At 40.9% G+C, this 27202-nt stretch overlaps 1 protein-coding gene across 5 annotated transcripts in view; it reads right to left on the bottom strand.

The window, feature by feature from the left end:
* Window positions 1-27202, bottom strand: part of SEMA4D (semaphorin 4D) — a 112086-nt gene that overhangs the window by 62469 nt on the left and 22415 nt on the right. For 3 of the 5 annotated variants that reach the window (XM_081942017.1, XM_081942015.1, XM_081942016.1), the window contains exon 2: window positions 849-925. The gene's annotated coding sequence lies outside the window, so the exon portion shown is untranslated. Of the gene's footprint in view, window positions 1-848; window positions 926-11800; window positions 11884-12207; window positions 12284-27202 lie in introns of those variants that run through there. The other 2 variants (XM_081942018.1, XM_081942019.1) reach the window with 2 other exon arrangements.

Genomic DNA, 27202 nt, shown 5'->3' with positions numbered 1-27202 from the left:
ACTCCGAGCATAACTTCCAAACTCCAAAAATCGGGGACAAGTCTTCCAGCATTGGCTGTTATAGGAGTGCTCTCTATGGTGTGCCGGCTGCCGGACAGAAGAGTCTTCCGGACAGAGTCTTCCAGCAGCCGGCCCACCATAGAGAGCACTCCTAGAGCGGCCGATGCTGGAAGACTCGGCCCCGAGTTTTGGAGTTTGGAAGTTATGCTCGGAGCGGGGCGGTGGTGGGTAGCAGCAGCCAGCGGCGATGGCCTGGGAGAGCTGCGCAAGGGCTTGGTGAAGCTGCGAGCAGAACAGGCGCTCGCGCAACCCCCCTCTCCAGCCGGGCAGAGCTCCATGCACTGACCTAGGGGGTATCCCGAATGTACCAAGCCGCGGGAGCTGGGGGGTGGGCAGAGCACCACATGGCTTGGCACCTTAGGGATATCCCCTAGGTCAGTGAATGGCGTTCTTCCCGGCTGGAGAGGGGATTTGCCAGGCGGCTGCTCGTGAGTATGGTTACCTCATGGCTGCTTCGGCCCTGAGGCTGTGCCCGGCTCTTTGGGAGCCAGTTTACAAGGGAGAAGCCACCCGGCAGCCCCAAAACAATAAGCCCTCCCTGATAATAAGCCCAAGGCCATATTTCATGGGGCAAAAGAAAATAAGCCCCTGTCGTATTTTCGGGGAAACACGGTAGTTTCTTGACATTTTCTAATCCCTCATCACATTTGTGTTTTCAGAATCATAATTGCCATTCGCTCTCCATGGAATGAAGATAAGAGGGCACAAGCAATAATATACTTTATTCCCAAAGGTTTTGAAAGGGGAAGAGAGAGAGAGACACACAGACACACAGACAAAAAACTTACTGGCAACAAAATCCTTGTAGCTGCTGAAGGAATCTTCCCACATGGCATCCACAAAAGCCACGATGAGGAAAACAATCCTACAATAGGTTCAGAGAAAGAGAAGGAGGAAAAAAAGAGAAAGGGAGAATGTCTTGTTAGTAATGCCATTCCAGTGAAAACGCCTTCTCAAAGAAATTGATCTCAAGGCATCTTTATGCCCAGGAGAAATTTGGAATGCTAAGTACATCTTTCTTATAGCATTAAGTATCTTGTTCTTATAGCATTATTAAAATCTACAATCACGCAACAAAGGTCTCTAATAGTATATCACTAATGATTTTCACTTACATCTATACGGTTACAATAGATTTATTCCTCTATTTCTTTAAAGCAGACCTTTACACCTCCCGGGCCACATCCAGCTCTTCGGCAGTACCTGTGTGGCCCTCATGAGGTCAATTGCAAATTAGAAATCAAATTTAAATAAGATGTGACATATATTCTTATCAGTAGCAACTACCATATTTTTCGGAGTATAAGACGCACCTTCCCCCCCCCCAAAAAAGGGGGTGAAAATCTGGGTGCATATTATACACCAAATGTAGCCCCACCTACCCCCACCAGAGGCCAAAAACGTGAGGCATGGAGGCAGCGATGGTCTGTGGCAATCCCTGCAGCCTGGAACAGCTGATAGGGGTTTTTCCAGCAGTCTGATCCACCACCAATCAGCTGTACTGAATCAGGCTGCAATAAGTGCTAAGACTGACCTGGCTGGTCAGAGTTTGCAGCAGCAATCACATTCAGAAAGCACACACAAGTAACTGATTCAGCAGGATTCAAAATAATAATAATAATAATAATAATAATAATAATAATAATAATAATAATAATAATAATAATAATAATAATAATAATAATAATAATAATAATAATAATAATAATAATAATAATAATAAACAATATAATACCAAAAGCAGGTTTTCCAAGGTAGCAGTAAATACAAGCAAAACACAAGCAGTTTCACTTTCAGTTCTCAGCTAAGTTCCTGTCTTGTTGTTGCTCACACAGCAAATACTAGAGTCCAAATAGCCCTCGTTGGCTGACTTAGTTGCTATACCTATTAATTGGCTGACCAAGTAATGAACTCTCACACACTGACAGAAAGGTAGCCAGCTGAGTACCATGGATGGTGGTAGGCAGAGGCAAAATTTTTCTTCTTCTCATTTTCATTCCCAAAAACTAAGATGCGTCTAATACTCCGGAGCTTCTTATGCTCCGAAAAATATGGCAATCGAAAGCGTATAATTTACTGCTCTTTATAAAGCAATACAATTAATATTGAGTTAAATTAAATTCAGTCTTCGGCCCTCCACAACAGTCCCATTTTCTTTTCTTTTTTAAATATATTTTTATTATTTTTACATTTAAAAACAATGCAATACCGCAGTCGGAGTGACCATACATTCACATTATATACAGCTAGTTTCAACCATTAACAGTTAAACTACTTGATACATTGTCTATCCTTCTGTCCAATCACAATATATACATTTGTTCCAGTCTTGTCATCTTGTCTTATACCAATCATAAAATCTATTCCATACTTCAAAATATTCTGATTCCCCTTTATTTTTAAGTTCAAGAGTGAGCCTATCTGCTTCTGCACAGGCCAAACAGTCCCATTTTCTTATGTGGCCCCTTGGGGAAATTAATTGGCAATTCTTGCTGTAGAGTCGAGGTGTCAAACTGGAAGCCCCTGGGCTGGAAGCATCATGTGTAGGCCACGCCCATCCCAGCTCCATGAAGGGTAAAATGTCACAAAATGTCATGTGATGGCAACGTGACACGGTGAGTTTGACACCCATGATACAGAGCATTACTTTTTTAAAATAGAAAAAGAAAAAAAAAGGGAAGGAATTGCCTAGGAAGCAATGTGCGAAGAGTTGGATTTATGAAACCTATCAGAGCCTGAATCAGTTTCCCACTATGGGAACTAATGCATTTTACAAGATACAGGAACTTTCCACCACTGAAGTTTATACCACAAACACTCTTATGTGTTGATTCTTGGTTTTATGTCTTCTTCCAGCCACTATGAAGTGTGGCAGTAAAATATACTTCTTGTGAGACAAATTCAAGTCAAAGGTCTCTGGAGTGTTTGCTACTATCTTGACAGGCTGAGACACAATACCTTTGCCTGCAGTATCTGCTGCTCAGTTTTTTGTGTCTAAAATCTGAAGACTGCGTGACAGATCACTTCCAGTTCAGTCTGTCGATTTGGTACTCTTGAAGTCACAATTCAAGAAGTAGGCCGTTACACTAAAGTCACTGATCTTCTGTATTTGTGTTCGTACTCTATTTGTGTAGTATTGTATAGTATTTATACTTCTTAGTTTGATTATTTTTCTCTTCCCTCCTTCGTCAAGCACACACTGGGCACTGCATCAGAACAAATGAATTTATCTCTTCCCTTCCACAAACCCAGCACAAGGTCAAAACTAACATTGTTTTACCCGAAGATGCCAAGACACTTAAATTCTACAAATAAACTTATTATGAGAAATTAAATCAATGTCCTAAATTCCAAAAATAAGTCTTATTCAGACTCCCTTTATACTGGGGCTCTCATAAAAAGCATGTTTTATGATTCTTCCAAAAAACAACATAGTTCATCAAAATTAAATTCAGTAATGTAAGGTTATTTACGTAAGAACAGAGTGTTCTGATGCACTTAAAAGTAATGTAATTTGACCCATTAGATTTTTTAAAAAAGTAACCTATGGTGGGAGTGCTGACCTTCAAGTAAAGGAAAACGTTTAAATGTTCTGTTGACATCTGAACTAAAGAAAGAATAAAAATATCACCTCCCTTACCATCTGTACACAGCCTTCAACAGCACTCTGCTTTTCTGTTGATTATGGTTTATTTGAAATGATGGCAACTTATAATTAACAAACTAAAACCAAAGCAGAATCATTTTTCTGACATTTCAGAATTTTGCCAGCTTGGAAACTACACCATTTACGTTTAAAAACATATAAATTGTTTCACATTATGAAGATTTTTTTAAAATGTCTAAGATGATATTCTATACAGCAATTTATCTAAAAACTAGTCCCTTCACTCATAGTTTGTAGGAAAAAACTGGAAAGTCCTGTCACTGCTTCTTGGCTGATAAACTGCTGTTCAACAAATAATCCTTCTCTGTTCCTCTATAATAAAGAACTATTAATCCTTTCAACAATTGCCTTCTTTTGTCATTTTGCAGTGCAAATCAATATGAGCCCTAAAAAACATCTCAAGCTGAACATGTGATACATTGATTAAGGGGCTAATTCTCTGCATGTATAAATAAAGCACACAGCATTTATAGAAGAATGATGTTCAGAAATGCTATTATTTAGGCTGTCTCTGGGTGTACGGTTCCAAAAAAAACAAAAACCAATGAACGGTTCTTTCTTTGGAGGCTAGAAATGATACAGCCATGATGGGAACCTATGGCATGTTTGCCAGAGGTGGCACACAGCGCCCTCTCTGATGGCACATGAGCTGTTGCCCCAGTCCAGCTCTGCCATGCATCCTCGCGCACCTCTCATTGGCCAGCTGGTCTCTGCCATGCATGTGGGGGGGGCATGTGCATGCACAGGGGGCTTGTGCATGCATGGGAGGGTGGGGGCATGCAGGGGAATGCACGTGCATACATGTGAGGCATGGTGCATGCACAGGAAACACATGTGCATTGCATTTCAGGGGTTCGGGTGCATGAACACAAACATTCAGGTGTGTGCACACGTTTTGGGCACTCGCTCCGGTAAAGGTTAGCCATCACTGTGATAGAGGATTGGTTCACCTAATTTCATATAGTTCTTGCAGCTTTCCCCTTTGTAAGCACCCATGGACAAAGACACCCTGTTAAAAACAACTCCACCAAGGAGGAATGCTGATTAATTCTTATCAACTGTACAGTAAGTGAAAATGTTGTGTGTTAGGATTATACTTTTCCTGACAGTCAAAAAGAAGTATATCTCAATGACCCTCAGTAACAGGGTAAATAACATTTGTTACATAAAAAGTAGGCAATCGTTTGGCCTTCTGGTTCAGTATAATGTTAAACGCATTTTGTGAATGCTTCAATAAAAGGCTTGCCAAAGGAGAGATAGTTATGGCACTATAAGCAACACTGAGTGTTTTAGAGCTGGGCATCGTTCTGCATCTGAGGGCAAAAAGGTGTTTTGGCAAGTGTAATTCCTGTGCCGATGTATCTTCTCCTGGAATCACACTGAAGCCACAAAGGATGGACAAGTGGTTGGAGAAAGAGATCCAGTTGTTCAAAGGAGTAGCAATCAGAGGCTTCCCAAGTAACCTTTTTGTCACACTTGTAAGTGGCTGAAGGAAGGGAGCAGAGGTGGGATTCACTCACCTTCCCTACCGGTTTGCAAATGTCAGTGTGCTTGAGCTCACTCACATGGACCTGATCTGTGCATGCATACCACCTTCTGTGCATGCACAATGCTCGCACATTACATTGGGGCAGGTGGGTGGAGCCTTCTGAAGCCGCCCCTACCAGTTCGCCCAAACCAGCTGAATACCACCTCTGGAAGGGAGGTAAACAAAGCACTGAAAACACTGGAGTGGGGGGGGGGGTGAGATGGGAGTTGCTGAGGAGAGATGGTGAGAGAGATAGTGTCCTACACACCAGCTTTATTCTATTTCTCTAGCAAACAATTGCTTCATCTGGAACCCAGAACAAAGCATTCTATGTTACAGTTCTGCTATACATAGTGGTACTGAGACTGTTTAGCAGAATTTCTCAAACATAATACAGGTATTCCTCAACTTACAGCCATAACTGAGCCCAAAATTGATGCTGCTAAGTGAGACATTTGTTAAGTGTGTTTTGCCCCATTTTACGATCTATCTTGCCACAAGTTGTTAAGTGAATCGTTGCAGTTGTTAAGTTAGTAACATGGCTTTTAAGTGAATCTGGTTTCCCTACTGACTTTGCTTGTCAGAAGGTCGCAAAAAGGGATCACATGATCCCGGGACACCGTAACCGTCATAAATATGAACAGTTGCCAAACACTAGAATTTTAATCACATAACCAGGTGGATGCTGGAACGGTCATAAATGTGAAAAACAGTAATAAGTCACTTTTTGAGTGCTGTTGTAACTTTGAACAGTCACTAAACAAACTGTTGTAAGTCGAGGACTACCTGTAGTTTGTTCTAGGTTGGAAACAGAACATATTTTCCATTCCACATATACTCCCGCTTTTAAATTAATTTCAGGTAATACTAACAACAGCTTCTCATGCCATATGTGAGGAGTACTAGAAGGTACCATTATTAAGTAAAAGCGGGAACAGAAACTCTTCCTGCTGGCATCTGTAAACCTGGCAGAGTTACTGGGACTCATTTACAAGAATTTCTCATACTAAGTAGAATTACAGTACCCAATGCATCTGAAGGGCGACAGGTTAGAGAAAGATGACTTAATATGCAAAATAAGTTATTTTTAAAATTAAACATAGTAGCAAAATAACGAAGCAAGTAAAAATGGGGGGGTCTATTTTTGGTGTTACATATTGTTAATTCAGATCATATTAATAAAAGTGTAATCATTCAATAAATATTTAAGTTACAGCATTCCTAGAATAACAAATAAAAAAGCAAGCCTACTTAATTACTTGGTTTTGTTGCCATTTCTGATTGCTTTGAAAAATGTTCCTGCTGAAGCGGGAAAGCTTAATTGATTTAATAAGCAACACGCTTTTTCCCACTTTCCAAATGTTAATAGAAAAGATTCAGAGTTGCTTTGCAAGGTCACCATGTGTCCCCCTCCCCTCCCAATCCATTTGGAACTGAACCAAATGGAAATTATCAGTCTCTGATCAGCTGTCACACAACTGCAAGTTTGAACACTTTAAACCGACAATCTGTTTTCTGCAAGTCGAAACACCATTCATCTTTTAGACCTTCTTTTATTCCACAGGTCAGAACACTTCAAAAGCTGAAAGTGTTGCATCGTCACATAGTTTAGCCCAAATGCATTCACCCCCCCCCCCACTTAAGCGTTTCTTAGCACAGTCAAGCCTCATCATGTCCACAACAGCCTCTCTCACCTCAAAATAAGGAGGAAAACATGCTGTTGCAGAGTCATTTGTGCTGCAATAAAATGCAAAGTGTTTAACCCTCAGATATATTTATCTGGTTTCATGTATTCAGAAAGCCATATGAAAGTCACTGTGAAACCACCCATTTATTTTTGAAATTACCCAAATAGTAAAACATGTAAGGTATGTTGCATGTCCCCAAACTCTTTAAATCTTAATATTATTTCTTCTAAAGAAATTTTGAAATGCTATTACGCTTTGTAAGGATTCTTAATATAATATTAAGTTATACACCTTAGGCCCATTAGCCACTTTGCATCAACTCCAGTGGTGGTATTCAAAATTCTTTACTACCAGTTCTGTGGGAGTGGTACGACTTTGTGGGTGTGGCAGGGAAAGGATACTGCAAAATTCTCATTCCCTCTCCACCCCAGTAAACTGCTTTCCAGCTCCATTCTTCTGTTCAGGGCAACAAAAGAAGATCAGCTGGGAGGCAGTGGGGGCAGGGACAGTCCATTTGCCGGTTCTCCGAACTACTAAAATTTCTGCTACTGGTTCTCCAAAAATGGTCAGAACTGGCTGAATACCACCTCTGATCAACTCATAATAGCTATAAACCAGGGTTTCACAAACGTCTAGTGGTTAAAGCACTGGAGATCTTGAATTCAACTCCTGCCTAAGCCATGAAAGCGAGCTGGGTGATTTTGGGCCTAGACACTCTTAATTCAGCCAAACTGACTTCATAGGGCAGGGGTGTCCAAACTTGGCAACTTTAAGACTTAACTTTAAGAATTCTGGGAGTTGGCTGAGGAATTCTGGGAGTTGAAGTCCACAAGTCTTAAAGTTGCCAAGTTTGGACACCCCTGTCATAGGGTTATTGTTATAGGGAAAATAGGAGGAGTGTTTGCTGCCTTGAGTTATTTGTAAAAATAATAAAGGCCAGAAACAAGCAAACAAAGGTGTACTTCCTTGGGGGGAGGTACATATAGAGTCCTGGGGAAGTGTGAATAACCTTTTTAGTTATACTTTGTTGTAAATCCACATTTCCCAAAAAAATATTTCTATTGTTTTCATTGTTTATTTATGAGTGGGTTTTTTTTAAAGATTTTTAGAAGAGATGTGAACATTAAGGTTACACTAAAGAAAATATGATGGCAAAAAGTTCAAGAATCCCTCCTATAAACAACCAGCAATATTTTTCCTCCTGAGCTATTTGTACCAAAAGGAGGGGGGGTGGAACCTAATTGGCATGCATCATAACCAAAGATTTCCACAGAGCATCAAAAACACAGTTCCTATTCTACTCTGTGTGTGTGTGTGTACACACATACATACACATGCCTAAGGGAGGCCTACAATTCACAAATAGACTCTCATTTCAATAGAAATATCCTAGTAACAAAGAAGACAAAAAGGAACAAGTTTTCTTCTGCTCAATGTGACTTTTGATAGCTTCTCAAAAGCAGTAGAATGGAAAAGTAACAGAAAATGATCTTTCCCAGGCTAATGGGAGTTTTCAAAATTCCAAGTGGCAGATAGAGCAAGCTTTGAGACACCACACAACTTGGAAATGGACTTGAACAATGCCTTAAGCAATCTCCTATAATAGAGGGGCTTTTGGGACCACCCCATGTCAAACTCCTTCTTGCTTCTCATCTTTTTTTCTGGGACTTCCTTTTGCTACCAGTTCCCAAGGCATTTTCTTACCCTTCCCTTCACACTTCCCTTGTAAGTGCCAAATTTACAAGGTAGTCACGGCAGCAAGAGAAACCATGAACAATTGGAACTGCAATCTTCATTTCTTATTCAACAAAGTTGCATGCCTCTACTGATCCAATGTGTTGGTTAGAATCTTCTCCAAATAACAATCTGTGTCAGGAAGTCTAACAAGCAGAAACATTATGTTCCTGAAGGGTATTTGGAATGGCTACATCAATTCCAGGTGATAGCTTAGACTAACTGTTAGAAAGACTAAGTATGAGTCATGCAGGAAAAGAATTTACTACTCACTTAAACTAATACAGATGTTTACAAAGATATTATAATCTGTGAAAAAGGTTATACTACTGAGTAACTTAGGTATGTGCAAATGAAAAAAAAACCAAGATTGCTCAAGCTAAAACAATTGTTTTTTAAAAGGACTGTATTTGGAAATAAGTAGAAATAATCCACAATGCTAAGGGAATGTCTGTTTTTAAAATTTTGGCCTTTTCTTGCCCAGGGTTGCTCAGGGTTATATACTTTTTCAAGATAGGTCTTAACCAATCCGTGGTATGCCAGAAACCAGTTCAAACAAACAAGTGAAGCCCCGTACATGGGATACAGGCAGCATGCAAACCCACGCGCCCTCCGGTTCATGGGAAAAACCTCTCTCCATGGAACCTGTGCCTGGTGGGGGAGGCTGTTCTGGACTACAACTGAGAATTTTGAGGGGGGAATGATTTATTTTTGCATTATTTCCAAGAAGAGAAGGCCAATGTTAAAAGAAATGTATTATGAATCTTCCCTGCTACTTTCTGGTAAAAGCAGCATGTTTTATTTATTTATTTATTATTCACACATATAATTTGAATTGAGCAACTGAATTCCTTTCTTTGCGAAACTTACAATGAAATGGATAAAATTTCCCTTTCAATGCCTTGCTCCTTCTTTTAACAATTGTCAAGGTAATTTTTACTTAACTGAAATATCCAAGGTATTTAATGAAGTCCCTGTGAAAGGAAATACTTTAGAATGGAAATGTTTCCTAAGGTTCATCATGTAAGAATCACCGTCCTGAGGACCTGATGCTTTCTTTTCATTAGGACACATTTATTTTTTAACAGTAAATGAGAAAGTAACGTTTTAGTTCTGCAGCTTATTGATAATAGTTTGGGAACAGAGGCGTGTGTTATCTTACCCCTGAAAAAAAATGCCCATACTAATATACTAATTACTAATTAATAGTTACATTATTCATTAGTCTAGTTGTTAATGATAAATAATAGGAGGTTCAGTTTTTTATTTGGAAAAGAATGTTTCCAAAAGTCACATTTTCTTTACAAAACACAAGGATCAGAGGATTACAATCCAGAACAAATTTGCTGAAATGAAACTCATATCTCAATGCTTAAATGCTTTAAAGCTGGTTAGGAAATGGCTGGCAATGGAACTAGGGATCTACTTTCTCACATGCAGCATCATTCAAAACAAAGCTATGTATCATTTTCTAATAGTTTTAATTATTAGACCTATAGAGCAGTCATTACATTAAAAAGCAAAATCTACGCACAGCAGAATGGGGCCTGGATTTACTATTTAGCATATCCCATTTACATCACAAACTCAGTTAAATATCATAGGCTTAACAGTTAACTAATTCCTTTCTGTTTGTAAAACCTACCAAAAGGGAATCCTTGGTCTTGTAAAAATAGATTGCCATGGGCATAAGCAAATGTGTAATGATATCATCAGATGATACAACTGATATTACTTGCATTAGATGCATTATTACTTGCACAACAGTGTCATAGTATGTGCTCAACGTTCTTTCTATTAGTGGAAATAAGCCATTGTTTGAAGCTGGCTTATTTCTGTTAACCATATTTAAGATGTACCATGCTTGGAACTGGAGACAGCAAGTCATGCTTAGTATTTTTTTAAAAACCAACTCAAGGCAAATTTCCAAAATTTTCTGCCACAGGAAGAGAGGTGAAACTGGGATAACTCAAGACTTTTTTTCTAGCTTTATTTTATTCCTAACAAGATTAAGATGGTTGCGCTTTAAAACCAAACCAGCCAGTGAAAATAGATAGACCTCCAGATACGGTATTGATCCCCAAAGCAAAGTGCTTTAATGTTAAAACAATCAATGCATAAATAAGTCAGTGCTAAGTTAGCCCAAATCACAAACTGAATGGCAAATTCAGAATCCCCTAATTAGGCTTGACTTTAATTAATTTGTTATATCAATATCTCATCTTTTCTCTGAAAACTCAAAGGCAGTTTACCTTTCATTTTATCTCTATTACACCACCACTTGCGAAACTGGTTGACTAGGAGAAAGTAAAAAATAGGTGCCTCTCTATGGTCTATGTCTTGACTGGGACTGTATCTAATATGACAATAACATCTAACAAGTATACCATAGCAGCTCTCATTAATTCCACAACTGTGATTATAAATATGACTAGATTTTACACTAAAATCATTTACTTGTAAATATATTAACTGATAGATGATACCTAGTAGCAAGGAAAACAATGCCAGAAAAATCTATCATCCACTTTCCTTAACTTGCCCCATATTAAGACTGAAAACATGGTTTCAATTGTAGGCCTCAATGTTAAGACAGACAATCTAGTTTGGCAAACAAGTCTAGAAAGCTAAGCAAAATATACCCATTCCTTTCGATAAAACCTCATACATTGCTAAAATTGTGCAGCTCTGGAAGCCAACTTGAAAGGATGACAATACAAGTAGTATTTTATAGAACATTTAACAATTAAAACTTTGAATCCTGTTCTGAGTTACAACTCCATCTGCTTCTGTTGAAACCATATGATAGCTTAACAATTGGGGATTCTTGCTATGGGACAATCATTTTCTCAATGCTCCTTGTGAACATTATTCAACGCAGACTGAAGCAACATAAACATGGTGGAAAGAATAAAGATTACTTTGTCTAAAATGCCAACAGACAAACTGCCTAAATCATTTGCATGGTGAAAATAGTAATTGTTCTTCTTGGTGAATTGGTATTCTTTTTCCATACGTATATGGAAGAAATATACACATATATAGTATATAATATACTGGAGATTTCCTGGACAAATTCCCAGAGTTTCCTTAGCAAGGTTTTAGGAAGTGATTTGCCATTACCTGCTTCTTTGGGCTGAGAGTGTGTGCCAGCCTGTGTGACCCAAGATCACCCCAGCTAGTTTTGTTCCCAAGGAGGGACTAAAACATATAGTCTCCCAGTTTCTAGACTGATGTTTTAAGCATCAAACTGGCTTTCATTTATACATACATAGAAGCACAATTCTAATGAGGAAATTGTAAATAATCACAACACTGCCATTTATCCCAATGAGCTAGAAAACACCTTCAATATACCTGTGAAAAAGGAGAGTTGAAAGCTGGCCAAAAATAAATAAATTCTCAACCAGGTTTCATTCAGATAAGGGCTCAGTAAATCAATAATTTCTACATAAGGATTTTCCACATTTTAAGGTAAAGCAGGCTGCTACAATGGGATTGTGTGTGTTGGTGTCTGCAGTTGCACTCACTTGTTGAGCAGCTTCCAAAGCAGTCACTCCTGACCAAAGGTCACCCTTGTCTCTTTAAGGTTTCAAGCAGAAGCTGACTTGTACTCCTGAGTGTATAAATGTAGCCTGTAATTAGTAAGATAGTTGCTACTTTATAGTTAACAGTCTAAAAGGCATAACCCAGAATAATAGGCATAACCCAAAATGGGAAGGGAGGAAGAATAAAACAAGGTCGATTATCAGTTTTAAATGTCTTACCATGCCCAGCAGGGACAGAAGTAGAGCAGATACTGTATTGGAATGACAGCTGCTATTGAGGAAAAACAAACAGCAGCTGGTTTCTCTATGTGATTCAAGAATCCTGCTCTTCTCTCCAGCTCCTATCATGTATAAAATCCGGTTGCTTCTGTAGCTAATATATTGCTTGTGTATCATTTTACCAATTTAAAATTGCCTGTTCTGATGTACCATCCCTAACCCCAGCTAACTGAATGATGTTTAATTTAATTTGATCTGGTGTTTCTTTTTCTTAGTTTGTGATACCTTTAAACTGCTGTTTATTCGTTATTTAAACTGGGAAACTGCACACACACAAGTGGGCTATGGGTAAGTTCACAAAGGTGTTTTCTTGCTCAGTCAACCTGTCAAATAGGAAACTGGCCTGGACTACCAAGAATGGTTGTTGCCTTGTTCTCACAACACCCAAAACAAATGCAGATGACTATAGTTGGAATCTGGAATTCTACCTCTATTATAATGTACCATCTCAAACTCAATTTCTTTTTTTTATACTAGGAAAGCCCTTTATTTGTAGAACATGGCACTATTCTGTCGCAAACAAAAAAGATAGAAATTCACTCATGTGCCTTTGCTTTGTGGGGATTGTGTGTGTGTTTGTATTGTTTAAATGTTTTAACAATTTTTAAAAATGCCCAGAATCACTGGGCGTCAGGCAGTATATACATTTAAAATATTAAAATGCAATTTAACATTTATCTCAAATTATGATGTATAAATTTCTTTGTACAAGGATGGGTGAATTTGGACACATGCACGGCTGATAGGCAGATTAATCCAACCTCTTAGCCTTGATACCTGTCTATTCTTTTAATGTAATCATAACGGTAACAAGACATGTATTTCTCATACCTATAAATAGCACTATTGCACAAATCTGCAATCCAGTTTAAATGGACTATAAACATTTTTGAGTACACGCTGAAGCCTGCATTTTTTTTACAACCATACCCATTCCTTTTAGGCAGAAAGATAAATGGTCAACAGAAAAGGCAGAATATTTAAATTATTTGCAGGCAGGATATTGAGACTTCTTATGGCTGAGTCATGAAATCATCTGCAAGCCTACAAGCATTACCACACCTCAGGCTATCAACTTCTTCAATCAAAAAGAAGAAAGAGTCTAGTGGCATTTTAGTTAAAGACTGATTAATTCATTACTGTATAAACTGTAGTTTGCAATTTGTAAGCCTTCAAGTTACCACATGAAATATTTTCTTGCAACACTCCTCTGGGGTAAATTAATGTCTTCACCTTCTTACAGGTAATATTGTGTGACTAAGCAACAAGACAAAGGACAGATAGCAACTTAACTCCTATGAATAATGGCATTTCCTGCTACTCATACCCTCTTGTAATGTTAAATTGTAAAAGCTTTTGAGCAAAAGCCAAAACAAAAGCCAGCAGCCCTTTTGAACTCATGGCAGTTTTTTCTTTCCTCCACTGGTGCATTTTGCTACATTTCAGCACACAAGATTCTTATTTGAATAATATGTTTTACTGTTTTGTCTGATACTGATCCCCTCAACCCTTGATTTTGCTAAATTGTAACTGTGATTAGATTATGTCACACATAACCAACCCACTGCCTCTGGTTTCAATGGGCCTCAACCCGAGCCTGTCTGAATGGCAGGCAGAATTACTCAATATTCATTACTGTTACTATGGTTTGTCAAACTCACGTCGTCATGGCGGCATCACGTGACGTATCGGGACTTTTTCCCCCTTCACTAAACCGGGTGTGGGTTTGGTCAGCATGTGATGCATCCGGCTCGTGGGCCAGGAGTTTCACAGCCTTGGCTTATAATGTCCAACTTCAGAAAACCAGTCAATATTTCTCCCTTGATTCAGTTTTCATATTTTTTTTTATTTTGTAGGTTTGACAGGATCACAGACTATAGTAATGATATTTAACATTTCACTGTGAAGAAGTAATTAGCTAATATAACAAATTTTAAAAAAGCAATTTGTTTTAAATTAAAATAATCAATCGTTACTGAGTTTTTAAATAAATCTTGAGTTTATTTATTGGTGAAATGCCTTCTTATTAATGCTTATGTGCCAATGGATGTGTGCTGATGATTCACTAGCCCTGAGTTATTTAAAGGGATGACTCCAATTGATTTCCATGGCAATTTGAAGTTATCACTCCCCCAGCTAAGGAGAAGAACAAGGGTGAGGCTGTTAATATCAGAATGCCATTAAGTTATTTCCTTTATCTCCTTCTAACGTTAATCATATTACACACACACACACACACACACACACACACAAAGGGAGGGAGAGGGGGGGAAGTGCTACACACCTTGAAAACTCACAATAGATTTCTGACCTGCTTACTGAAAATATTGAAAGCAGAATTCTGTTGCTGCAGGATAAAATATCTATCTATCCACACATCTGATTTATATAGCCACCCATCTTACAATAAGTTACTCTGGACAGCGTACAACAGTATACTAAAATAATAAATATATAAAAACAATCACTGTAAAATTTAACAATAGTTTAAAAAAATGAAAAACCATATGGCACAGGAGAGTGTAATTATCAGCCACAGTGATAAAACTATTCTAAGATTTCACAAAACCCTCCAGACCACCAGGACTGGTGACAAAGCCAGATCTTGAGGTAACTCAAGGCAATGGAGAAGGGAGTGGATGTTCCAAAAGGTAGGTGCCACGATAGAGAAGGCTCATTTTTGGGGACCCACCAAATGTAGATTCCCTGTTGAACAGAAGCCACACCATGTCTTCTGTACCAGAGTTGTTGGGACAGGCAAAGGTAATGTTAATGTAATGCGATATGTATTTAGGAAATTTGCAATGTTGAGATAGAGATTAAAAGGTTATGAAGTTAAATGACTTTTCTTTCTTTCAACAAACTACTAAACACACAAACATGTTAGGTAAGATATGCACACTTAATACATTGAACTGCCAATCCAGGGTCCTTTTATGGCGATGCTAGGATTGCTCCTTCCAAAATTCCCATCCAGCAATTGTTTGTGTTTGTTGGGAATCCTGGAAGTTGGTCCCAATTGAACTTCAGGAGAAAGTTTACTCCAAAACAATTGCAAATGTTTGTAAGATTTTTAGGATATTTTAAAGTCTCTTTATCTCCTGCATTAGACCAAGGAACAAAAGATTTGACTAATTTTATCTTCTTTTCATAATCCATGTCTCAGAAGTTGACAAGAAGGAATTCAACAAAAAATATATCACTACATACACATATCCAAGGAAAGTTCTGCCTAGCATATAGCTACGGTATTAGCCAATAAAAAAGAAAATTTAAAAATAAAAGAGGAATCAGCAACTTTATGATGCACTGGACACCAACTTTTAAATACTAAGTGTAATAAACAGTGATTATTAAAACAATTTAAATCAATATTAAACTGTATTGGAAAAGTGAATATACTTTGTCAATTTTATATCTTGTATATGTACCTTTAGGTGCTTCCAGAAATGTAATTATGCAAAAGTCTGAATAGTTTTTTAAGCATATTAAAGATTTTCTTTTCTCCTACTACAATCAAAGGAGAGAGAATGAATATAATATTTCCACCTGGGCAGTTAAGCATGCTAAGCCGTTACTGGAGACATGCCTCTAGCACATATTTAAAACAAGATATCCTAAATTTAACAGTTTTAAAAATAGACAAGGTATTCTCGTTACCGAGTATTACCACAGTTTCTGCATGAACTAATATTAATTTATAGAAACACATTTCAGGCAGACATACTTTATCAAGACACTTTGGCCTTTAAAGTTTAATATACAAGCAGTTTTGCTTTAATGTGGAAAAAAGGGACATATAACTACCATCCTTTTTATCTGAACTGAACCCTGAAAACTTTTTAAAATGTTTAAATTTTCCTTTGTAAAATCCTGATCTTATGAAAAAGTATCTGCAACTGTCTTCATGTAATCAGAACCACCATTGGGGTGAATTTTCTAGATAGTATAAACTTATTACAGTATTTCTACATTCTTCTAGTCAGTTTGTGGCTCCTTAAGAGAAACCGCTTCACACACTACCTATTCTAAATCTACTTTGCTCTGACTTTTCTTAGACAGATTAATTCACATAATTCCCAGCCAACAAGGTTGATGACCAAGCTTGTTGGGAACTGTGAAAGAACAAGGTAATAGAAGGCCATGCTAACATAGTTTGGATTTGGCTTAATCTGGGTGTTAGGCATTGTATTACTTGTGCAAAGCCACTATTTGTCCAATGAATGGCTTTGTACAATGCATAAAGCAGGCTACTGAAGTATCAGTAGCTTGTGGCTCAGACTCTGTGGCTCAGTGGCTAAGACACTGACCTTGTCGATCAGGAGGTCAGCAGTTCAGCGGTTTGATTCCCTAGTCCTGCGTAATGGGTAAGCTCCCGTTACTTGTCCCAGCTTCTACCAACCTAAAGCCCGTAAAAAATGCAAGTAGAAAAATAGGGACCACCTTGGTGGGAAGGTAACAGCTATCCATGCGCCTTCGGCATTTAGTCATGCTGTCCATATGACCATGGAGAAGTCTTCAGATAGTACTAGCTCTTCGGCTTAGAAACGGAGATGAATATCAGCCCTAGAGCCAAAAATGACTAGCACGCATGTGGGGAGAAACCTTTACCTTTTACCTAAAGTATCATATGATTTAACAAGACTTGATTTTAAAAAAGGACAGCTTAAGACAATGTAGTAATTCATCTAATCTTTACTGTATTTCGTGAATCAATTAGTATAGTTAATGTTATTTTTTTTTTCATTCTAAATGGTGGTCAATATAGAAAGGAATTTAAAAAATTCAGTCTTCTCTATCCCAGCAGAGGGGGAAATGTGCAGGCTTAATAGTAAGCCTAAATCATGTCATCATGCTTTGCTTTACTGAAAGATCTGTGCATAAAAAGATTTTAATTCACTCTGAAAACACTTAAATATCAATAGGTTTATCCTTTCCAATTTTGTATTAATATTTTTGTTATATAAACCATAGACCATAATATTCTCCCTCTCCCCCTCACACACAAACAATAAAGCCTCTGTGTTAAATCAAATGCATTTCTTGGTAACTTAATTATAATTTTATTTTTTAAAAGCTGTTTCTCATGCAGCTTAGATGCACAAAAATATTTAATTCATGAATGCAAATCAAATGTTTGAAAAGAATTCACATTGGCACAACTATGAACCTGAACGCAATTTAATAATAACCTTTATTTGCATGGTTCTTAGCCTGGTTCCTTGTAATCTTTGTACTCAAGCAGAATTATGCAAATACCAATGCTTTCAGTATCGTATACAGCAAGAAACTGTACAGTTTCATGTTTTTGTTTGGACCATTTGAAGATAAAGGCTTACTTGAATCCAGGAACTGAGATTTGCTATTGAGTGGAAAGATCCTGAGAAAAGTCCACAGAATGACAAGATTCTAAAGACTATTTTAAATTCTAAATCTCTTGCAATCCAACAGCATTTGACATCAATACTACTTTCTTTAAAGGAAAACAAATCCAATATTGAAGAGAAAGGTCAAACATTCATTGAAGACTGTACCAGCCTTGGCAACGCTGTTCAAATTATGATGGGAGGAGATCACACTATCGCATTTTACATTACATTAATAAGTTAAAAGTTAACAAAGAAATCCCTATGTGTTATTGAATTTTGTTAATAATCTAAAGTACATTTATGATTTTAAAAAGCCTCACTGAATTCTTCTAACAATCTATCACTGAAATAACTGCCCTAAATGGCTGGGCTCAAGCCTATTAGGTAAGAGTCTATTAAGTCTCTTTAAATTTAATATACATAATAAGCAAATCTTGCACAGGGAATTACCCATTAAGCAGCTCACTTTTTATTCATTTGTGTAAGAATGGAAACAAAAATGTAATTGGGGCTCACTGTCTCCTCTCTTAAACTGTATAACATCATTATCTCTCTGACTCCAAATGAATAGGGCGTTGGTACGTACCTGATATGCCTCTTCTCATAGTGGGGGAGGAGTATCCAGGATCGGTTGACCTTGTCCTCCCTTGATTGGACTGATTCAGATAAGCTCTTTTAGCCACACCTTGGTCACCAGACTCCACCCAGTTATCGGCAAAGAACTCTATCCGACTCGCTGTGTCATCCACTCTAGACTTTATTTTAGTTTCAAACCTTTATTTACTGCTTCAACAGAACAGTTCAACAAACAACATAACGGTTTTGCAACATACCCATATCAGGGAGGGGCTGGATACTCTTCCCCCACTATGAGAAGAGGCGTATCAGGTAAGTACCAACGCCCTTTCTCCATAGTGAGGGGAGAAGTATCCAGGATAGGACATACCAAAGCCTACACGTCCCTAGGGAGGGTTACACATTTGAGTATATGCCCAAGCTTATGCCTGTGAGACCTCTCCCCCGCCTTGTGAACAGCCTGCAACATCCTACGTCCGAATGAGGCTTCCGCAGAAGCAAAGGAGTCCAACTTGTAATTCCTCACAAATGGTGAGGGGGAAAGACCCCGTGGCTGCCCTACAGATCTCAGATAGTGAGGCCTGCATGGCCCAGCCGCCGAAATGGCCGTGCTTCATGTAGAATGCGCTGTGATAGAGCTCGGTGTTTGCAGACCCCATGCCTGATAGGCAGAAGCAATACAGGTTCTTAACCACCTGCCTATCATGGTGGAAGTCACCTTGTTCCCCAGGGACCCCGGCTGGAAGGAAACAAATAGGGCTTCCAACTTCCTGTTCGGCCTGTTCTTCTGAAGTAAATCCTCAGAGCCCTCCTCACGTCCAAGGTGTGCCACTTCTTCTTTAATGGGTGAGAAGGGTCCGGGCAGAAATTGGGCAATATCAGCTCCTGCGAGAGATGGAAGCAAGAACACACCTTGGGTATGAAGGAGGGGTCCAACCTTAGCACTACCCTGTCCTGGTGGAACACACAGAGATCTTCCCTGGTAGACAGAGCCTGCAGTTCGGATATCCTCCTGGCAGAGGTGATGGCCACCAAAAGTGTCAGGAACTTCAGAGAGACAGTACGTAATGATTTGAACGGAGGGCCTGTCAGAGCGTCCAACACCTTGTGTAAATCCGAGGAAGGGTACCTGTGCACCGTGGGTGGTTTAAGATTGGAGGCCGCCTTGAGGAACCACCTGACCATCGGATGGTGAGTCAGTGTCCGAGATCTACCGTAAAGGAGTACCGATGAAATGGCCGAGACCTGTCTCCTAATCGTGTTGGGAGCCAACCCTCTGTCCAGCCCCGCCTAAAGGAAGTCCAGAACTTGTGCAACAGTGGCCGGGGGGGAAGGGGTCTTCCTGCTGCTGGCCTTGTGGCAGATGCGCTCCAAGGCTTGGTGCCTCTGCCTTTCATACTTGGAGCTAGGCTTGGGGGGTTTGGATCCACAGCCTGCCTCTTTAGCCCCGTTGGTGGAGATATGCTTCCTTTTGGCCTTTGCCTTGCCTCCCCTGCCCTTGGCTGATGCCTCCGAGATGGTTTCTAACCTTTTTAGGGGCTCCTCAGTGGTTGCTGGCTGCAGGGCTAAGTGCTTGGCTCCTGCCGGCTTCCTCTGAGCTGCTGGGGGCCGCCATCTTGGACCACATGGTTTCAAAATGGCTCCCGGCTCCAAATTCAAAAAGCTCCTCTTCCTGGGAGCATGTGAAAGTGGATTGTGCCTTTGCAGGCTGCCACGTGGTTTCCGCTGCCGCTGGGGGCTCTCTCTCGCCTCCCCCTGCCTCCCGCAGCTCTTTCTGAGCCTCTCCAGCTCTTACCTTGTTCTTTGGCGATCGCTGCCAGCGCAGGCGCTCCAGGGCGTTTAAAACGCCGCAGTTCGTCGCCCAACCCGAGGGGAAGGGTGGAGTGCTCCGTTGCCCTTAGAGCAGTGATGGCGAACCTATGGCACGTGTGCCACAAGTGGCACGCGGAGCCATTTGTCAGGGCACGTGAGGGCATGCGCGCGCTGGCCAGCTGAGTTCACCTTTTTAAAAGCTATTTTTCGCCTTCCCCAGGCTCCAGAGGCTTTATAGGAGCCTGGGGAGGGCGAAAAGAGCCTCCCCCGCCCTGCCCCGGAGGCTTCAGGGACCGTGCGGAGGCTTCCCTGACGCCTTCGGAGCGCTTAAAACCACCCTCCGAGCAAACCGGAAGTGACTTCCAGTTTGCTCAGAGGGTGGTTTTAAGCGCTCCGAAGGCTTCAGGGAAGCCTCCGGACGGTCCCTGAAGCCTCCGGAAGGCCTCCGGGGGGGCGGGGGCGGGGGAGGCTCTTTTCGCCCTCCCCAGGCTCCTATAAAGCCTCTGGAGCCTGTGGAGGGCGAAAAAAGCATGTGAAAATAGGGGGGGTGTCGTGCGTTGTGCGCGCATGCGCACTGGGGGGGGGTGTCGCGCGTTGCATTATGGGTGCGGCACGCCTGCACACGACCCTCCTGCGCTCCCCAGACTTGTGGCACGCGAGCCAAAAAAGGTTTGCCATCGCTGCCTTAGAGCCTCCTTGGGCGTCGCCCTTGCTGCAGAGGCCTCTACGGAGCTCGCTTGCCTGTCTTTGGTGAGAGTCCTCACTTAGTGCTCTGGGTCTCGCTCTGTGACCTGGGCTGCACACCACCTTAGCGGTTGCTGCTTGGGCTTTCTACCCCCGCTGGGGGTTTCACCAGCCTCTAATGATTGATCAGGCAGCGCGGAGGCAATTTCGATCACTTTTGCAGCAATTGAAAATATTTCCTTTAAGTTTCTTCAGGATCTCAGGATGAACACAGCTGTCTATTGATGGACTGAGTCGATACCTGGGTGGAGCCTGGTGACCAAGGTGTGGCTAAAAGAGCTTATCTGACTCAGTCCAATCAAGGGAGGACAAGGTCAACCTATCCTGGATACTCCTCCCCTCACTATGGAGAATCTGTAAGATTCTCACTGGAAGTAGTCCGTATCAGTCTCTAATCACTTGCCAGAAAAGGAGCAATTAGAAGCATTTTTTTCTTCAGTAAGCATAATGGTTCCTGAATTGAATAAATGTCAATTATCATATTCTCAGCACTATTTTAAAGCTGCCCACAAAGAGAAAAAAAATGTCCTAACGCAGCATATGATTCTCACTTGAAATACATATAAGGGATAATTGTGCATAAAAGACTATTGGTCCTGGACTGCAAAAATGAGTCTGGTCGATGGCAAGATGGCAGCAATAAGATATGGCCCTCAAACTCTCTGACACCATCTAGAGGTCATTTATATTTGTAGTCTAGATCTGGTAATCCTAATATACTGCATATACATTTATTTTACAAGAAAAGTATTTAGTGGATGTGCTCACTATTATTAAACATATATTTGCCTTACTTTTGTTTTTCCATTTTATAATGCAGTGTCACTTGTTGAGATGGGCAGCTATAGAAATCAAATCAAATCAATCAATCAATCCTATTAGTAAAGTTTATGGAACAGCTTTATGGAAAACAATTCCAAGTCTTAAACTCTTGTGTCAACCTTTCAGTGGAATCATTTCAAAGTAGTAGGGACAGTGTCAAATAAATATTAGGCAATCATGTCTTCTTGATAAACAAGACTTCACATTATCAGATAAGAGATTTTTTTAAATTCATTATTATGAAACTTCCTACAAAATATGTTGTAAATTAATGGAAGCACATGAACCTTTCCTGTTTTCATACACAATCCCATTATGGCCTGTTTTATGCTATTATACGTAGTCCTGTTTAGTGACCACAATTGGGACCAGCAATTCGGTGATTAAGCAAGTGGTTGGTAAGCTAATCTCCTTATGATCTTACTTCAGCTTTCCTTGGGTTTATGGCCTACAAAGGTGATAAATGCAAAGATTGGTCATAAGTTACTTTGTCATCACTATCATAACTGAAATGGCTGCTAAACAAGGTAGCTGCTAAATGAAAAATACCTGTACTGTAATGCATTGTGTATGCATCCATTCTATCAATCAATATTTTTTAATCAAAACTGACATTTTTTCCCTTAGCTCTTGACAGTTCAAAACATTTGAATAAGGGACTTGATACTGTCACTGATGACACATATATGAATGTACAAGAATTCAACAAAGCAATTAGGATAATCCATACTGGTGAAATGATGTCCATTAAGTTATAGAGACGGAAGTGGTTGAGCAACTAATACCTAGGTAATATAGTACAGATGAACACATTTAAGAGATGACTTGAGAAAACACATTCTATAGAAAAATGAAATCTCAGACATAATTAATTTCAGTAAGAATTCTGCATCTTGCATATATCATTTATCATCTTGCATATTCTTAGAAAATAAAAATAGGCAACTCCAAAGTGGTACGTCTTTTGAAAACATATATTTATGCAGAAAATGCCTAAAAGAAGTAGAAAGCACCTGCAGAGACTCTATAAGAAATGGCACATAGTAAGTTAAACAAATTACCTACTGATAAACTGATATCTTTTGAGGGATGATATTACCTGCGGGACCGCATCTCACCTCATACATCCCTACGACCTATCCGCTCTCACAGGGAGGGACTCCTCCAGGTGCCATCCGCCAAGCAGTGCCAGCGGGTGACGCCTAGGAGTAGAGCCTTCTCTGTGATGGGCCCAACCCTCTGGAATGACCTCCCTCCCGATATTAGAATTACCAATGACCTCCGCTCCTTCCGACAGAAGCTCAAGACTCACCTGTTCCGACTAGCTGGCTTAGCTGATTGACAGTTCCATCTTCCACCTCCTGGCAAACATTTTATTGGGGAATTTTTAAGGGTATTTTAATATTTGTATTTTAACTAAGAATTGTACAGTATATTTTTTACCTCCTCCGTCTACGTCCACGTCTATGTCTATGTCTATGTTCATGTCTATGTATTTGTATATGGTTTTTTAAACATGACTGTACACCGCCCCGAGTCCTGCCTAGGAAAGGGTGCGGTCTAGAAATAAAAGTTATTATTACCGTGTTTCCCCGAAAATACAACCTGTCCTGAAACTAAACCCTTGCGACATTTTTCGCGTGCGCAAAAATATAAGCCCACCCTCGAAAATAAACCCTCTGGACAATCCCCCCCCTCCGACCAGGCAGAGCACCGCTCGCTGACCTAGCGGTATCCCAAAGGCACCAAGCCACGGGAATGAGGTGGGGGCAAAGGCGCTTGTGTTGCTTGGTGCTTTCGGGGTACCGCTAGGTCAGTCAGCGGCGCTATGCCCAGCTGAAGAGGGGGGGGGGGTTGCTGGGCAGCTGCTCTCTTGCGAGCGGGCTCCCGAAGAGCCGGGCACAGCCTCAGGGTCGAATGGCTGTGTTGCGCTGTCGCAGCAGCAACGCAGCAGCCATGAGGTGACCAAGCTTATGAGCAGCCGCCCGGCAACCCCACTTTCCAGCCGGGTACAGCGCCGCTGACCGACCTAGCAGTACCCGGAAGGCACCAAGCAACGCGAGCGCCTGTTCGCCGCCCTCCGCCTCCCGTGGCTTGGTGCCTTCGGAATGCCCCTAGGTGAGTGAATGGGGCTCTGCATGGCTGGAGGGGAGTTCGCAGCGGCTTTTCCTCTCCCCGCTCGCGCGAAGGGCATCTGCGCTGCTGGCGCCGTCCGCCGCTTGGTTTTTTTTTTCAAAGCACGGAGGATGGATGCCGCTCTGGAAGTACGCTCTATGGTTGTGGGCTGCAGATTGTACAACCATAGAGCATACTTCCAGAGCGGCATCCATCCTCCGTGCTTTGAAAAAAAAAACCAAGCGGCGGACGGCGCCAGCAGCGCAGATCCCCTTCGCGCGAGCGGGGAGAGGAAAAGCCGCTGCGAAACTCCCCTCTCCAGCCATGCAGAGCCCCATTCATTCACCTAGGGACATTCCGAAGGCACCGAGCCGCGGGAGGCGGAGGGCGGCGAACAGGCGCTCGCGTTGCTTGGTGCCTTCCGGGTACTGCTAGGTTGGTCAGCGGCACTATACCCGGCTGGAAAGTGGGGTTGCCGGGCGGCTGCTCATAAGCTTGGTCACCTCATGGCTGCTGCGTTGCTGCTGCGACAGCGCAACACAGCCATTCGACCCTGAGGCTGTGCCCGGCTCTTTGGGAGCCAGTTCACAAGGGAGCAGCCGCCCGGCAGCCCCAAAACAATAAGCCCTCCCTGATAATAAACCCAAGGGCATATTTCGTGGGGCAAAAGAAAATAAGCCCCTGGCGTATTTTCGGGGAAACACGGTATTATTATTATTATAACATGTTTCCAAAATTCAAAATGTGATCGCTGGCTCAAAAGAATGAGAATCCTTAGCTTAGTGTTACTGTGTACCAAGTTACTTATTCAACAATAAGTATATAATAAATTATGTCATAAAGTAAAAATGAACCTACCTCACCAGAAAAATTACAGGGGGAAATTCAGCCAGGGATTTTTAAGAGATTGACATGAGCAGGAAGATATCAGTTCTATATGATCCTCCAAGATGTCGTTTAATGGTATTTGTTCAACTATTTAGTGAAGTGAGGTGGGCCCCCATTTTCCTCTTCTTCCGTAAAGGTGTAAAAAGATGGTTCTGTGGCCTTTCATGAAGTGTACAACGTAGCATGTAGGCATGGGGCTGGTTAGTGCCCTGAAATCCCTTCCCCTGCCTTTTAATTAATTTTTAACATTCCTTGGCTCTTTCAAACTTTATATACTGTTTTTATGTTTTAAATATTTTATTGTACTCTGCCCAGAGTCCCTTTGGGAGGGACATGAGTGGTTCTTAAATATAAATGAAATAAATAAAATAAATTTGTTATAATGACTTAATATAATAAAACATTCTACTTAATTCTAAGTATTCCTTGAGTAGTTAGCTGAAATTATGGATCAGAATAGAATGAAGAAAGTACAAACACTATCAGAACAGTGATTATTAAGATAGGAAGCATACATTTTACTCCAAAAGTTACAATGAATTCATAGGAATTTTGTATATAGTTTCAATCAAGGCAAAATACATCAAAATTGGGCAAGTGACCAAGAGCAATTAATCATTAATTTGGCAAGCAAACCAAAAAAGCTGTCATCCTGCTTTAGAAATGAGTTTCCTTTCAAACACAAATAAAATAAGAAATGAGATATAGAACTAAGGAATATGTATATAATAACAAACCCATAAATTCTGACTGCTTATGATGCTATTTCAGAAATGCCTTAATATCTGTCCATCAAGGATTACTTTGATGTAGCTCTTTCTGACAGGAAATCTCAGAGATTGAACTTGTGATCATCTCATATTTTTGCAATTAAGGTTTCCCTTCTAAGCCAATGCAATGTGAGGAAGGAGACATCACTCATCTCTGCTTGACACAGATTATTAACATGGGTATATGAGAGAGGAGCACAGGAAGATAAAGTTTCAGCTCTCATTCAATAGGCAATTCTGGAAATGATACACATTTTTAGCCTGGTCTAATTAATGGAGTAGTTGGAAGGAAAAGTTGGAACTGCCTATCAATCACTCAATCACTTTAGGGATTTAAACTAATAAAATGATAATTCATTTGCACTGAAAAATCAACATTAATTTAAATGTTTTAGGGCAGGGGTGTCAAAATCAAGGCCCATGGGCCGAATCTGGACCCAGGGGTGCTTAAATCTGCTCTGTGGGGCTGGCTGGAAATAGCAAAGGACCAGCCCATGATGCCTCTAGTAGCCAAAATTGCTGTTTTGGCCAGAAAAGTGCTGGAGGCGGCAGTCCAGGCCAAAAATGGGGGTGCGGGGATCGTGCACACCCCCTGCACAGCCCATTTTGGCCAGCAAAGTGCTGCAGGAGGCATCTGTCCCATCTCCCCTCCCCCATGCCTGCTTGCGGAGAACTGCAATGACGATCCGGCCCTGAAAGAAATCCAGTTTGACACCCCTGTTTTAGGGACTAAAGGGTTGTAAATGAAGTGAAGTGTTCTTTGTTTCCTTCAACATGCTAATGTGTTTTAAAATCTTAAGACAGAAACCTTTAAAACCTTAAAGCAGAAAATCTAGATTTAACCCAGCTAATTTTCTCCTCCTCTCAAAACAGTAAAGCCATCATTGAAATGGGATTTGGGAGGTTTAAAATTTAGAGATGTACAAGTTTTGAGCCCACAACAATTGTTTCAATTTCATGATGGGTTATTACAAATTAACAGTAGTACTCCAATCAGATCCTGGCCAATATCATAATATTCTGTGCATGAAACTGGACAGTTCTGAGTTCAGACCATTTCACAAAAGGACAGGATGGCAGTGGAATTCATTAAGCTCAAACCAGCAAATCATAATATGGAACATATGAATCAACAGCAGAGATGGAGACGACTCCCGGTATCTGAAGGCGACGGACGCGCGCGTCCGCTGTTCGCTTTTTCGGTGGGCTCCCTTTAAGCCTAGGGGGAGCACAGGGTGCCTTGGAAGGGCGCCCTGCCGTAGGGGCGGCTTGCTGGGACCCCCTGGAAAGTCGGTGGCCATGGGGGGGGGGTGTCCAGCTTTGCCCCAGGAGCCAGAAAGTGTGGGGGGTGCGCAGAATGCCACCGCGCGCCTTTGCCGAATGGAGCCTGGAAGGAAACGATCAATTTGAAAGACACAGCTGAAGTGCGGTGAGGTGGGAAGTCTTCCCAAGTCTTTTACTGTTTTACTCAATTGATGAACTGCAGTTTTCTTAGAACTTTGTTTCAACCCTTGGAAGAGTTAAGATTGGAGGGGGGGAATTTCCACCCCCCTCGGAAAAGCGGCACTTGCAAAATCTCTCCCTCTCACAGGAGAGAGAGAG

The sequence above is a fragment of the Natrix helvetica genome, assembly GCF_964273705.1.
Source record: "Natrix helvetica genome assembly, chromosome: 2".
In the NCBI taxonomy this organism is placed as follows: domain Eukaryota; kingdom Metazoa; phylum Chordata; class Lepidosauria; order Squamata; family Natricidae; genus Natrix; species Natrix helvetica.
This window is presented reverse-complemented; position numbering and strand designations above follow the sequence as displayed.